Source organism: Sciurus vulgaris (assembly GCF_902686455.1).
Source record: "Sciurus vulgaris genome assembly, chromosome: 15".
NCBI classification, from domain to species: Eukaryota; Metazoa; Chordata; class Mammalia; order Rodentia; family Sciuridae; genus Sciurus; species Sciurus vulgaris.
In genome coordinates, this window is record NC_136476.1 from 6,332,589 (window position 1) to 6,346,574 (window position 13,986).

Sequence of the window (13,986 nt, forward strand, 5' to 3'; positions counted from 1 at the left end):
ATGCCATACTGGCAGAAGTGTACATGGGGTGTTCTTTGAGTACTAAGCATCTACATGGCTGATTGCCAAGCACGGCATACCTCTTTTCCAGGGCAACGGGGGTAGAACCTTGATGTCAACATGCAAGATCTTGCCCTTAGTAGGTACAGTTCACATTTCAGGATGAAAATGCCATCTTTGACTTTCATGGGCTGCTTGGAGACATAGTAGATCTCCATCACCAACAGCTCACAGTCTAGAGCTGAGTCTTGGGTTATGCACCAGTGTTACAGATATTTGAGGGCTTATCACAGATCTGCACAAAATGCTCCTTTTAACCAAGACACTGCACACATTCATTGTGAAAATAGGGGTCTGTTGGGAAGGTAACTGCACTTGTACAGATTGGGACTCAAAAATGGGTTGAGTTTCCCAGAGCCTTTTTGTTTTTATTAGTGGATTTTAATCATACAGAGTAATGGGTTTCATAGTCTCAGAGTACTCTTGAGTTACTTTTTTTAAGAAACATTTGTGAATATATTGGATACAAACATGAAAATTAAAAAGATAAATGCACCAAAGCCCCTCATTCTACCACACTTCTTTTACTCCATTGATTTGCAGTATCTGAAGTTCAGCACTTCAAACAGAAAGTAGATTCTTCAGGGGCTCTGGGAAGAACAAAAGTGTCAGGGGTCCCATGCACAATGGACTTGCAGAGGTTAAGGAATCACTAGAAGTCTCCAACATCCCTGTGGATAGACCTGACAATAACTTGACTTCTTAGTTCCTTTCAACCCATATTAGGGCTCTTCACTTCCATTCCAGTTTACATAGAGCCACATCCTAGAACATAAACTGGGAATGCGTTTGACACTGGAGTAACTTAACCTGAATTTCTAGCCTGACTCCACCCTTTATCCTGCCATCACATGCCCTCAATTTGTCAACTTTCAACACCCAGACTTTAGTTTTTGCACTTACTCATCTATCAACTATTTTATTTCCTCCCTCTTCAAGGTAGGCCTCAAGATCTCTCAGGCAACCTACATTTAGCACTGATCCAAGTGGGCCTAATACACCCCATTTAATCCTTACTCTCTGGCAAACCCCCCACTCTGCTTTTTCCAGAAATGTCTTCCTATAAGTGACTGATTGCTTTTGGATTCAAATCTTATAAATCTACTGGAACCACCATAAATTCATGATATCCACCAGCATGAAATGGAAATGATTCACTCATTCATTCCCCCAAATAATTATTCTATGCTTGCTTTCAATTAACAAGCCTTTTGGAACTTACACCACTGATTCCTTAGTCTACTCTTCTATACTACTTACATCTATTTCAAACCTCCTGCACTTTCCTCAAAATGAGGCCATCTCCACTTAGCAGATGTGCTAGACTCATAAATCACAAAGGAACTGAAGACTTTCAGATGGAAACGTGACATGGAAAACATTTCAAAAACTTATCAATTCCTCCTTTTTTTCTTCTTCCTGTTACATACAAAGTTTTCTTTCCAAGGTCCCAGCCTCAAAGGAATTACACTTCTGGAAGTGTCTTTATTGAGAGCTCAGATTGACTTTTGACAGATTGACCCAAACTTGCCAACCACTCTTTTTGGTATTTCCTTCACCTTATGAGGAACCCAACATATTTCTTTTAAAAATGTTATTACAAAAATGTTTAAACATACAGGGATAGTTAGAAAAATGAAACATAGGGACAGATAGACAAACAAAACTCCCCATGCACCCTGTCCTCAAATTTTATGATTATCAGCATGTGTGGTGTAACCCATCTTTTTTTTTTTATTTTTTTTTATATTTTTTAATAATGTATTTTTCTTATTGTAAACAAATGGGATACATATTGTTTCTCTGTTTGTACATGGCGTAAAGGCATACCATTTGTGTAATCATAAATTTACATACAGAAATGTTGTTTGATTCATTCTGTTATTTTTTCCCTTCCCCCCACCCCTCCCACCCCTCTTTTCCCTCTATACAGTCCTTCCTTCCTCCATACTTGCCCCCCTCCCTAACCCTAACTCTAACCTTAACACTAACCCTACCTTCCCTCCATTATATGTCATCACCCACTTATTAGTGGTATCATTCGTCCTTTGGCTTTTTGAGATTGGCTTATCTCACATAGCATGATATTCTCCAATTTCATCCATTTGCCGGCAAATGCCATAAGTTTATCATTCTTTATGGCTGAGTAATATTCCATTGTATATATATACCACAGTTTCTTTATCCATTCATCAATTGAGGGACATCTAGGTTGGTTCCACAGTCTGGCTATTGTGAATTGAGCAGCTATGAACATTGATGTGGCTGTATCTCTGTAGTATGCTGATTTTAAGTCCTTTGGGTATAGGCCAAGGAATGGGATAGCTGGGTCAAATGGTGGGTCCATTCCAAGTTTTCTAAGGAATCTCCATACTGCTTTCCAGAGTGGCTGCACTAATTTGCATCCCCACCAGCAATGTATGAGTGTACCTTTCTCCCCACATCCTCGCCAACACCTGTTGTTGCTTGTATTCTTGATAATCGCCATTCTAATTGGGGTGAGATGGAATCTTACGGTGGTTTTGATTTTCATTTGTCTTATTACTAGAGATGTTGAACATTTTTCCATATGTTTGTTGATTGCTTGTAGATCTTCTTCTGTGAAGTGTCTATTCATTTCCTTAACGAATTTGTCGACTGGATTATTTGAATTCTTGGAGTAGAGTTTTTTGAGTTCTTTATAGATTCTGGAGATTAGTGCTCTATCTGAAGTATGATTGGCAAAGATTTTCTCCCACTCTGTAGCCTCTTTCTTCACATTGCTGATAGTTTCCTTTGCTGAGAGAAAGCTTTTTAGTTTGAATCTATCCCAGTTATTGATTCTTGCTTTTATTTCTTGTGCTATGGGAGTCCTGTTAAGGAAGTCTGGTCCTAAGCAGACATGTTGAAGATCGGGACCTACTTTTTCTTCTATAATCTGCAGGGTCTCTGCAGATTCCAAGGTCCTTAATCCATTTTGAGTTTAGTTTCATGCATGGTGAGAGATATGGGTTTAGTTTCATTCTGTTGCATATGGATTTCCAATTCTCCCAGCACCATTTGTTCAAGAGGCTATCTTTTCTCCATTGCATATTTTTGGCACCTTTGTCTAGTATGAGAAAATTGTATTTATTTGGGTTTATTTATCTGTGTCCTCTATTCTGTACCATTGATCTACCTTTCTGTGTTGGTACCAATACCATGCCGTTTCTGTTACTATTGCTTTGTAGTAGAGTTGAAGATCTGGTATTGCAATACCCCCTGTTTCACTCTTCCTGCTAAGGATTGCTTTAGCTATTCTGGGTTTCGTATTCTTCCAGATGAATTTCATAATTGCTTCCTCTATTTCTGTAAGGTACATCATTGGGATTTTAATTGGAATTGCATTGAATCTGTATAGCACTTTAGGTAGTATGGCCATTTTGACAATATTAATTCTTCCTATCCATGAACATGGAAGATCTTTCCATCTTCTAAGGTGTTCTTTAATTTCTTTCTTTAGTGTTCTGTAATTCTCCTTGTAGAGGTCTTTCACCTCTTTTGTGAGATTGATTCCCAAGTATTTTATTTTTTTCCAGGCTATTGTGAATGGAATAGTTTTCCGAATTTCTCTTTCTGAAGATTCATCACTTATGTATAAAAATGCATTGGATTTATGAGCATTGATCTTGTAACCTGCTATTTTACTGAATTCACTTATGAGTTCTAAGAGTTTTCTGGTGGAATTTCCAGGTTCCTCTAAATATATAATCATGTCATCAGTGAACAGGGATAGTTTGAGTTCTTCTTTTCCAATTCATTTCCCTTTAATTTCTTTGGTGTGTCTAATTGCTCTGGCTAGAGTCTCAAGAAAGATGTTGAATAGAAGTGGTGAAAGAGGGCATCCCTGCCTTGTTCCAGTTTTTAGGGAGAATGCTTTCAGTTTTTCTCCATTTAGAATGATATTAGCCATGGGCTTAGCATAAATGGCCTTTACAATGTTAAGGAATGTTCCCATTATCCCTATTTTTTCTAGTGTTTTGAGCATGAAGGGGTGCTGTATTTTATCAAATGTTTTTTCTGCATCTATTGAAAATCATGTGATTCTTGACTTTAAGTCTATTGATATGGTGAATTACATTTATTGATTTCCTGATGTTGAACCAACCTTGCATCCCTGGGATAAAACCCACTTGATCATGGTGCACTATCTTTTTAATATGTTTTTGTATGCGATTTGCTAAAATTTTGTTGAGAATATTTGCGTCGATGTTCATTAAGGATATTGGTATGAAATTTTCTTTCCTTGATGAGTCTCTGTCTGGTTGAGGTATCAGTGTGATATTGGCTTCATAGAATGAGCTTGGGAGGGTTCCCTCCTCTTCTATTTTATGGAATACTTTGAGAAGTATTGGAATGAGCTCTTCTTTAAAGGTTTTGTAGAACTCAGCTGAGAACCCATCTGGTCCTGGACTTTTCTTTGTTGATAAGCTTTTGATGACTTCTTCTATTTCAGTACTTGAAATTGATCTATTTAAATTGTGTATGTCCTCCTCATTCAGTTTAGGCAATTCGTATGTCTCTAGAAACCTATTGATGTCTTCGAAATTTTCTATTTTGTTGGAGTATAGATTTTCAAAATAGCTTCTAATTATGTTTTGTATTTCAATCCTGTCTGTTGTGATATTTCCTTGTTCATTCCGAATTTTAGTGATTTGGGTTTTCTCTCGTCTTCTCTTTGTTAGTGTGGCTAAAGGTTTATCAATTTTGTTTATTTTTTCGATGAACCAACTATTTATTTTGTCAATTTTTTGTATTGTTTCTTTTGTTTCAATTTCATTGATTTCAGCTCTGAGTTTAACTATTTCCTGTCTTCTACTACTTTTGGTGCTGGTCTGTTCTTCTTTTTCTAGGGCTTTGAGCTGTAGTGTTAGGTCGTTTATTTGTTGAGTTTTACTTCTTTTATTAAATGCGCTCCATGAAATAAATTTCCCTCTAAGTACTGCTTTCATAGTGTCCCAGAGATTTTGATATGATGTTTCTTTGTTCTCATTTACCTCTAAGAATTTTTTAATTTCCTTCCTTATATCTTCTGTTATCCATTCATCATATAATAGCATATTGTTTAATCTCCAGATGTTGGAATAGTTTCTGTGTTTTACTCTTTCATTTATTTCTAACTTCAATCCATTATGGCCTGATAGAATACAAGGCAGTGTCTCTATCTTCTTGTATTTGCTGACATTAGCTTTGTGGCATAATATATGGTCTATTTTAGAGAAGGATCCATGTGCTGCTGAGAGGAAAGTGTATTCGCTCTTGGTTGGATGGTATATTCTATAAATGTCCGTTAAGTCTAGATTATTGAGATCTATGGTTTCTTTGTTCAATTTTTGTCTGGAAGATCTGTCGAGTGGTGAGAGAGGCGTGTTAAAATCACCTAGTATTATTGTGTTATGGTCTATTTGGTTTCTGAAATTGAGAAGGATTTGATTGACATATGTGGATGAGCCACTCTTTGGGGCATAGATGTTTATGATTGTTATATCTTGCTGATTTATGCTTCCCTTAAGCAGTATGAAATGACCTTCTTTATCCCTTCTGACTAACTTTGGCTTGAAGTCCACATTATCGGAAATGAGGATGGATACTCCAGCTTTTTTGCTGAGGCCATGTGCACGGTATGTTTTTCCCCATCTTTTCACCTTTAGTCTATGGGTATCTTTTTCTATGAGGTGAGTCTCTTCTAGGCAACATATTGTTGGATCCTTCTTTTTAATTCAATCTGCCAGTCTATGTCTTTTAATTGATGAATTCAGGCCATTAACATTCAGGGTTATTATTGAGATATGATTTGGTTTCCCGGTCATATGGATCATTTTTAAATTTTATTTATTTATTTATTTGACACAACTTGGTTCCTCCTTTATTTGACAATTCCTTTAGGATATTTCCTCCCTTTGCTGATTCGCTTCTTTGTTTTTCATCTCTTCCTCATGGAATATTTTGTTGAGAATGTTCTGTAATGCTAGCTTTCTTTTTGTAAATTGTTTTAGCTTTTGTTTATCATGGAAGGATTTTATTTCATCGTCAAATCTGAAGGTAAGTTTTGCTGGGTATAAGATTCTTGTTTGGCATCCATTTTCTTTCAGGGCTTGAAAAATGTTGTTCCAGGCCCTTCTAGCTTTTAGGGTCTGAATTGAAAAATCTGCTGATATCCGTATTGGTTTCCCCCTGAATGTAATTTGGTTCTTTTCTCTCATAGCCTTTAAAATTCTGTCTTTATTTTGTATGTTAGGTATTTTCATTATAATGTGCCTTGGTGTGGGTCTGTTGTAATTTTGTGTATTTGGAGTCCTATTAGCCTCTTGAACTTGATTTTCCATTTCATTCTTCAGATTTGGGAAATTTTCTGATATTATTTCATTGAATAGATTGTTCATTCCTTTGGTTTGTTTCTCTAGGCCTTCCTCAATCCCAATAATTCTTAAATTTGGCCTTTTCATGATATCCCATAGTTCTTGTAGATTCTGTTCATGATTTCTTACCATCTTCTCTGTTTGGTCAACTTTGTTTTCAAGGTTAAATATTTTGTCTTCAATGTCTGAGGTTCTGTCTTCCAGGTGTTCTATCCTACAGGATATGCTTTCTATGGAGTTCTTAATTTGGTTTATTGTTTCCTTCATGTCAAGGATTTCTGTTTGTTTTTTTTCAATATCTCTAACTCTTTATTGAAATGATCTTTTGCTTCCTGTATTTGCTCTTTTAACTGTCTATTGGTGCGATCATTCAATGCCTGCATTTGCTCTTTCATCTCATCGTTTGCTTCCCTGATCATTTTAATTATGTACATTCTGAACTCCTTTTCTGTCATTTCTTCTGCCATGCTGTCATTGGGTTTTATTGATGTAACATCTAGATTTGTTTGCAGCATTTTCTTTCCTTGTTGTTTTCTCATATTGTTCAGGTATCAGTGGACCGCTGAGATATTGCAGATTTCCTCTATTGACTTACAATGTCCTTGAAGATTTCTATATATATCCCCTCTTAGCCTTCAGTAGGCTGAAGTCTTGGAGGAAGTTGATAATGCAGTGCTCCACAAGGAAGCTGCCTCTCTAGGAGTGGTGGCCTTCAGGTGGGGTATATTCCCTGCTAGTGGGCAGAAGTGCCTCCACTTGTTGACCAATGATCATCCAAAAGGGATCTAGACTGCGGGCTGAGGCAAGGCCTGTTTGGGCTTGTGTCTCTGGTTTTACCGTCCTTGTGTGGAAACCTCACCCGGCAGGGAAGACTCACCCGGTGGGGAGGTCTCGCTGGTCAGTTCCCTCCTAGAGGTTCCCCTCAATTTACAGCTACCGCCTGGGCTGGGCTGCCTTCCTCTGCAACGTTCCCAGGGGTCCAGCCCTACCTCCTGGGCCTGGGAGCCTCACCTTCGCAGATGAATCTCCTTAGGCTGCCCCTCCTCAGATAATCTGCCCACAGGCCTGTAACCTTCACTCCTCCCTAAGTGTGTCTCTGTGCGGCTCTTCCACCAAGAAGCCTCGTAGATCCTGGGACCCTGTTCTGCACCTAATCACCTGGCTATGTGGCCCCTCCTCTGAGAAGCCACCGGGGGGGCCCGTACAATCACTCTGCGTCCCAGAGACCCGCCGCACGTCTCTTCCTCCCGACAGCCGCCCAGTATTCCGGTGCGGTCACTAGGAGTCTGAGCAACTCACTGTGTGCCTCCTCCTCCCACCAACTGCCCGTAGCCCTGGGCAATCACTCCAAGTCAAAGTGACCCTCCCTGTTCCTCCTCCTCCTCCAGGTAACCCCCCGGGTGTTCAGGAGCGGTCGCTCTGAGTGGCTCTGAATCCACGTGACCCTCTGCACGCCTCCTCTGGGCAGCCGCCTGGACCTCTGGTGCGGCCACTCAAGACCAAGCGACCCACCACGCTCCTCCTCCAGGCAGCCCCCCTGTGATCAGGAGCGGTCGCTTTAAGTCCAAACAACTCACCACTCGCCTTCTCTTCTGAGCAGCTGCCTGGAGCTCTACTGCAGTCACTGCGAGTCCAAATGACCTGTCGCACTCCTCCTCCTCCTCCTCCTACTCCTCCGTGCAGGCCCCGGTGTTCAGAAGTGGTCTGAGTCCAAACAGCTCGCCGCGCCGCTTCTCCTCTGGCAACCGCCTGTAGCTCTGGTGCAGTCACTTCTAATCCAAGCAGCCGCGCTCCTCCTCCTCCTACTCCTCTGGGCAGGCCCCGGTGTTCAGAAGTGGTCTGAGGCCAAACAGCTCACCACGCTGCTTCTCCTCTGGCAACCGCCTGTAGCTCTGGTATAGTCACTCCAATTCCAAGCGGCCACACTCCTCCTCCTCCTCCTCAGGGCAGGAGTGTTCAGAAGTGGTCGCTCTGAGTCCAAACAGCTCTCCTCGCCTCTCCTCCCCTGGGCAGCCCCCGGAGCCCCAGTGGTTGCTCCGAGTCCCAGCGCTGTGCTGAGCGGCCTCCTCTCCGATGCTCCCAGTTGTCCGAGTTCACTGCTCCAGCCCCATCTTATATATAATGATTAAAAGTCAAAAGTCCATTTACATACCTTGTTATCCATCTCTCAGATAATATGCTATGTGGCCTATGTTAAGCATATTCCCATGATATTTATCTTACCAGGAACACATGCACAACACAGATATATAGCACTGGTGATTAAGTTCGGGGAGCATCATTTGATAATCAGTTCTGCTCTGCCTTTTAGTCAACACTGCGAATTCTATCAGTTCCTTCCCCGACTCCATACAAGAAGTAACCTTACAAAATTCAGGGCATAATATTGTATTCACATAGTAAATATAATATGAAAAGAGAATAGAAGCAGTAAATTGTACGTATGTACATTAGTCAGATTTCCATATCTGTGATGCAAATACACAGCAAGAAAATTTTAGGGAAGAAAAAGATTATTTTGGCCATGATTCTAGAAGTTTAGTATATGGTCAGCTGAGTTCATGGCTCTGGGCCTAAGGATCATGGCAGAAGGGCAAAGCAGAACATCATGGCAGAAGGACATGGTGGAGGAGCAGAGGAGCACTGATCCATTTATCCATACAAAGCAGGCAGGAAGGAAGAAAGAAGGGAGAAAGAGAGAGCGAGGGAAGGAGTGAGGGACGAAAAGACTGCGGGGAGAGGGGGAGAGAGAGAGAGAGTGAAAGAGAGCGGGAGCTGCAGCAAAGGGCACACAGCCAGTACAGATGTCTTTCAGTCATGCCCCTCCTGCCCACAGCACCACTAAGTCAGTCCATTCAAACTAAAATGCTGCAATCAGGTCACGACTATCATAACCTAATCATTTTACTTCTCGATATTCCTTCAACACAGGAAATTTTTGAGGACACCTAACATCTAAACCATAACAGTGTAGATAAAAACTTGAGATTATCTTATATAAATGTTCACGAATATTTAGAAGAAAATAATTTTTTTCAAGTCACATGGTTAAAATGAGTTGTGTTTCTACTTAACTATATTATGTCAAACAGTTCTGTTCCCCATCCTTCCCTAAATGCCATTAAAAATAAAGGATTTTGTGAAAATACTTTAACTCATTAAACTTCAGGGAACTATAATTTAAAACCACTGAGATATTGCTTAATCCACTAGAATGGCTGGAATAAAAAAAATCAGAAAATAAGCATTTAAGAGAATATGAGAAATTGGAAGACTTATATACTCCTGTGGAAATATAAAATTGAGTGGCTGTTTCCCATCAAAATGTTAAACACAGAGTTGCCTTATGACCCAGCAATCCCACTCTTAGGTATAAGAGAAATGAAAACAAGTCCATACAATATTCGTACGATAACATTCATGGTAGTGTTACCCATAATATTCAAAATATGAGAACAACCCACATAATTGACAAATGAATGGATAATTGCTTGTATATATGTACAGTAGAATATAATTTAACCATAAAATGAATAAAACATTGAGACACCCTACAAAATGAATGAACTGACAAACTGTTAAATGAAAGAAATCAATTACAAATGACCACCTCAGAGTCCATTCTTATGAAATATTCAGAAAAGGGAAAATAAAGATAGAGCATACAGTAGTAGTCTCTTAGGGCTGGAAGATGATAACTGAAGTGTACAGGGTTTATTTTGAAAATCACAAAATTATTTTTAAAATTGACTCATGAGAGATGCACAACTCTGTGAATACATTAAAATCGTTGAATTGAATAATGTACTCTTTATGCAGAAATACCTATTGTTATTATTTTGATCTATTGGCAGTCTCTTCTTTTGTGTATTACATACATATGCAAAAAAATACACATTAATTTCTTAGTATTTGAGAATAGGTCATATATATGTACTTTTTTCTTACTATGTCTTCACATATCAAGAATTATCACCCTCAGTAAATTTAACATTGACATAAAACTTAAAGCTAATCTTTCATCCATATTCCATTTTTTGACCAATATACCCAACAATATCTAGCTTTATTTTTACTTTCAATCTCCATTAAAAAAAATCCAGTGTAGAATTATGCATTGCATTTAATTGTCATGTGCCTTAGTTTCTTTTAATCTGGAAACGATTCTGAGTCTTTCTTTTTATATGGCCTTTCTGGAGAATATATTCTATGAACCATTTTTATAACTGCTTCGCATCTGGAAATTTTTTGGTGAATGTTATCTTACTCAGATATTACAGGATGTTTTTACATTTGTCAGTCCAGGGACCTCAGGGCCTGTCATAAATAGATTTGTTATAAACAACAACAACAAAAAAACAATACCGAAAGCCTTGTGGAGGAATTTTCCTGAACAGCAAGCTCTTCTGTGGTTAATGTAGGTAGATGAGAGGAGGCAGGATTGAACCATATTTTGGACAGAAATAATGAGCATCTGTGAATGCAGCAGACAAGCAGAAAAAGGGGCTGTTATTACTGGAAAACCATTATCAAACAGAAAAGAAAGGAAACAGCATCATGGACCAAGGCAGATTGATCAGACTCAGTGGGGAAACAGCCATGAAATGAAAGGAAATGACACATGGCTTATTTTCAGCTCTTTACACTCTAAAGAACGGAGCTTTAGGGGTTATAAAAGTTAAACATCTGGTTAACACAGGAAGATAACAGAAACACATAAACAATACCAGCATAAGTGACATCTTGTTTTAAAAATATGGAGTAGGGCTGGGGTGTTGCTCAGTGATAGAGCACTTGCCTAGCAAGTGCTGGGCCCCAGATTTGATCCCCAAAACAAAATGACCAAATCACCAAACAAAAAATATAAAGGAGACAACAGGAGTGTTAGAAAAAAGTGGATGGAAAAATTATCATATAAAGCCTTTCATGAAAGAAGAAATCATAGGTATGATTCAAAACAAAAGACTTTGCTAAATATAAACTCAATTGTACTCACAAGAGGTAATATAATGCTAAAAAGAACCTTGTTCCCTAAATCAGGATGGGTTTGGTATGCAGGTTGTTGTCCAGCACAATAGTTCTGTGAAATCAAAGAAGAATTTTTAAATGTAGGGAAGGACAGAGCAGATCTGGTACAACAGAGAAGGAGAAGCAGGGAGGACATTGTGGAGGTGGAAGCTGGATTTGAGAGCCTTTAGGAGCAGAATAGCTTTAATAGGGATTTGTTTACAATTAAAAAATAACTTAAGGACTATAGGACATTGTTCTTTGTGCACTAGAAAGTTATAGGTCTAAAAACATTCCTGTAGCTATTTCACTGTTGCAATGCTTGGAGCTTCCTGCAGCACTCAGGAAGCTTATTGTCCAAAGTTACTAAGTGGGCAGGCTCAGAAGTAGCACCACTGGTGAAACATTATGGTTGTCTTGTCATGTTTAGAATTCCTCTATCCCTGGGAGCTTTGTGCCAGAGATCAAGGTAGAAACTGATAAGACTGTTACACACAGCCTCTTTAGGCAGGGCATCACCATAGCAACTAAGCATCCTCTACCCATGCACAGAAACATTCTCAGGCAGCGGGCACACAACAGGCATGAAGCAATCAGGGGCAACAATCTCAGTCACCACTCTCCACATCAACCAGTACTGTTAAATCCAACAAATCATCCTTCAAAATTGAAGAAGAAATAAAAACCTTCCAAGGTAAGCAGAAACTAAATGAATTCATGACTACAGAGCTGAAACTACAGAACTTATTTAAAGAAATACTGCCTACACAAGCAGTAAAAAATGAACAAATCTCACTTGAAGAGTAGCTAAGTAAATGAGAAACAGAAACAAATTACATATTATAAATCAAAATGGTAGAACTTAATAAACATCTCTATAACAATGTAAGTTATCTATGTAAATTATCTCAAGTCTGTGATAAAAAGACAGGCTGGCATGATGAATTGAAAAACAACATCCAACTACATATTGTTTACAAGAGACTCACCTTACAGGCAAAGACAGTCACAGACTAAAAGTGAAAAAATAAAATTAACATAGCATGTCAATGGAGCCCAAAAACAAACAGAAGTAGCTATTCTCATATCTAAAATAACAGAATTCAAAACAAAATTAATCAATAGAGGCAAGATCATGTCATACTGATAAAGGGAACTATTCAGTAAGAAGATATAATGATAGTAAATATTTATGCTGTAAATGTGCCAATAATTACACAAAACTGACACTACTCACATGGAAAACTCAGATCCCAGTATAGTAATACTGAGTGACTTCAACATGCCACTTTCACCAATAGATAGATCATCCAGACATAAACTCAGTATAGACACTTTGTACCTAAAATATTATAACTCAAATGGACTTAACATATATCTTTAGAATATTGCATCTCACATCAGTTGAATATACTCTCAATGGTTCATGAAACCTCCAAAAGAGACCATATCTTTGGCTGCAAAGCAACTCATAGCAAATACAAAATAAATGTTATCATTCCTTGCACCTAACTACATCATACTGGAATTAAATTAGAAGTCAACACCAAAGAACCCTTGAAGTCAAAAGATTGGGCTAAAAATTACCAAAATAATTCATTGTATCTAAGTTCTCAACAACAACAACAACAACAACAAAAAATGAAAAATTCCATTTGTTTAAAAATATAAAAATCAGTGCCTAATTCACTGAAAAACTAACTTGGGTTCTTTCCATAAATCTGGGAATACTGTAACATCAAGTATTTACTGGTTTTGCAAGAGAAAATTGACAACCCCATTTTTACATTCTTACTTAAAAGAGAGTTTGAAAGACTGTGACAAAACATTCCAAATCTATGACATAAAAGTGGAGAAAAAGATACTCTCAGCACATTTCCCCACCAAGTACAGAGAAATTTACCATCAGAATAATAGCTGTGTGTGGTAAGAGGGAAGAAAACAGATATAGTGCCCAGTATGTCAACAGGACATAAAGGCTCTGAATAAGCCACCATCTTCAATTCTGGATAAATCTCACATTTAACAATTTTCTAATGCTTCAAATGGTGGTCTTTTCAGCTACTCATCCTAAGAAGTCAAATACAAGCATGCAAGTAAATTCGCAGCCAAGAGGATCCATGTTGAGAACAGTTAAGGAGGCTGTGATGCAACACCAACAATCTGAATGGCCCTGACACACTCAAAATATATCATCATCCAACAAAATCCTGAAGCAAACTCTTGCTAGTCTTGTTACACTGCTGAACACTAAACTAGTTGTTTTTTTTTCCCCATGGTTTTAACATAGCTCAAAGGAATCTTTACACTATTAAGTATGAAGACAAAAGTAAAATATTTCCCCTTTTAAATTACAGAGACGTTCAATTAGCTTTTTTTACAGAGCAGGGATTTTCTTTTTCAGACTCCAATGGGGCCTAGGTAACATCATTAGGAAAGATTGCCAGTTTGAAAGAAATTTATGCAGAACACTGAAAATAGCAGATGTTGGTGCTCTTCAAGAAGAAGCAAGTTTGACCATCAGCAGTGCGCTCTCTAGGCC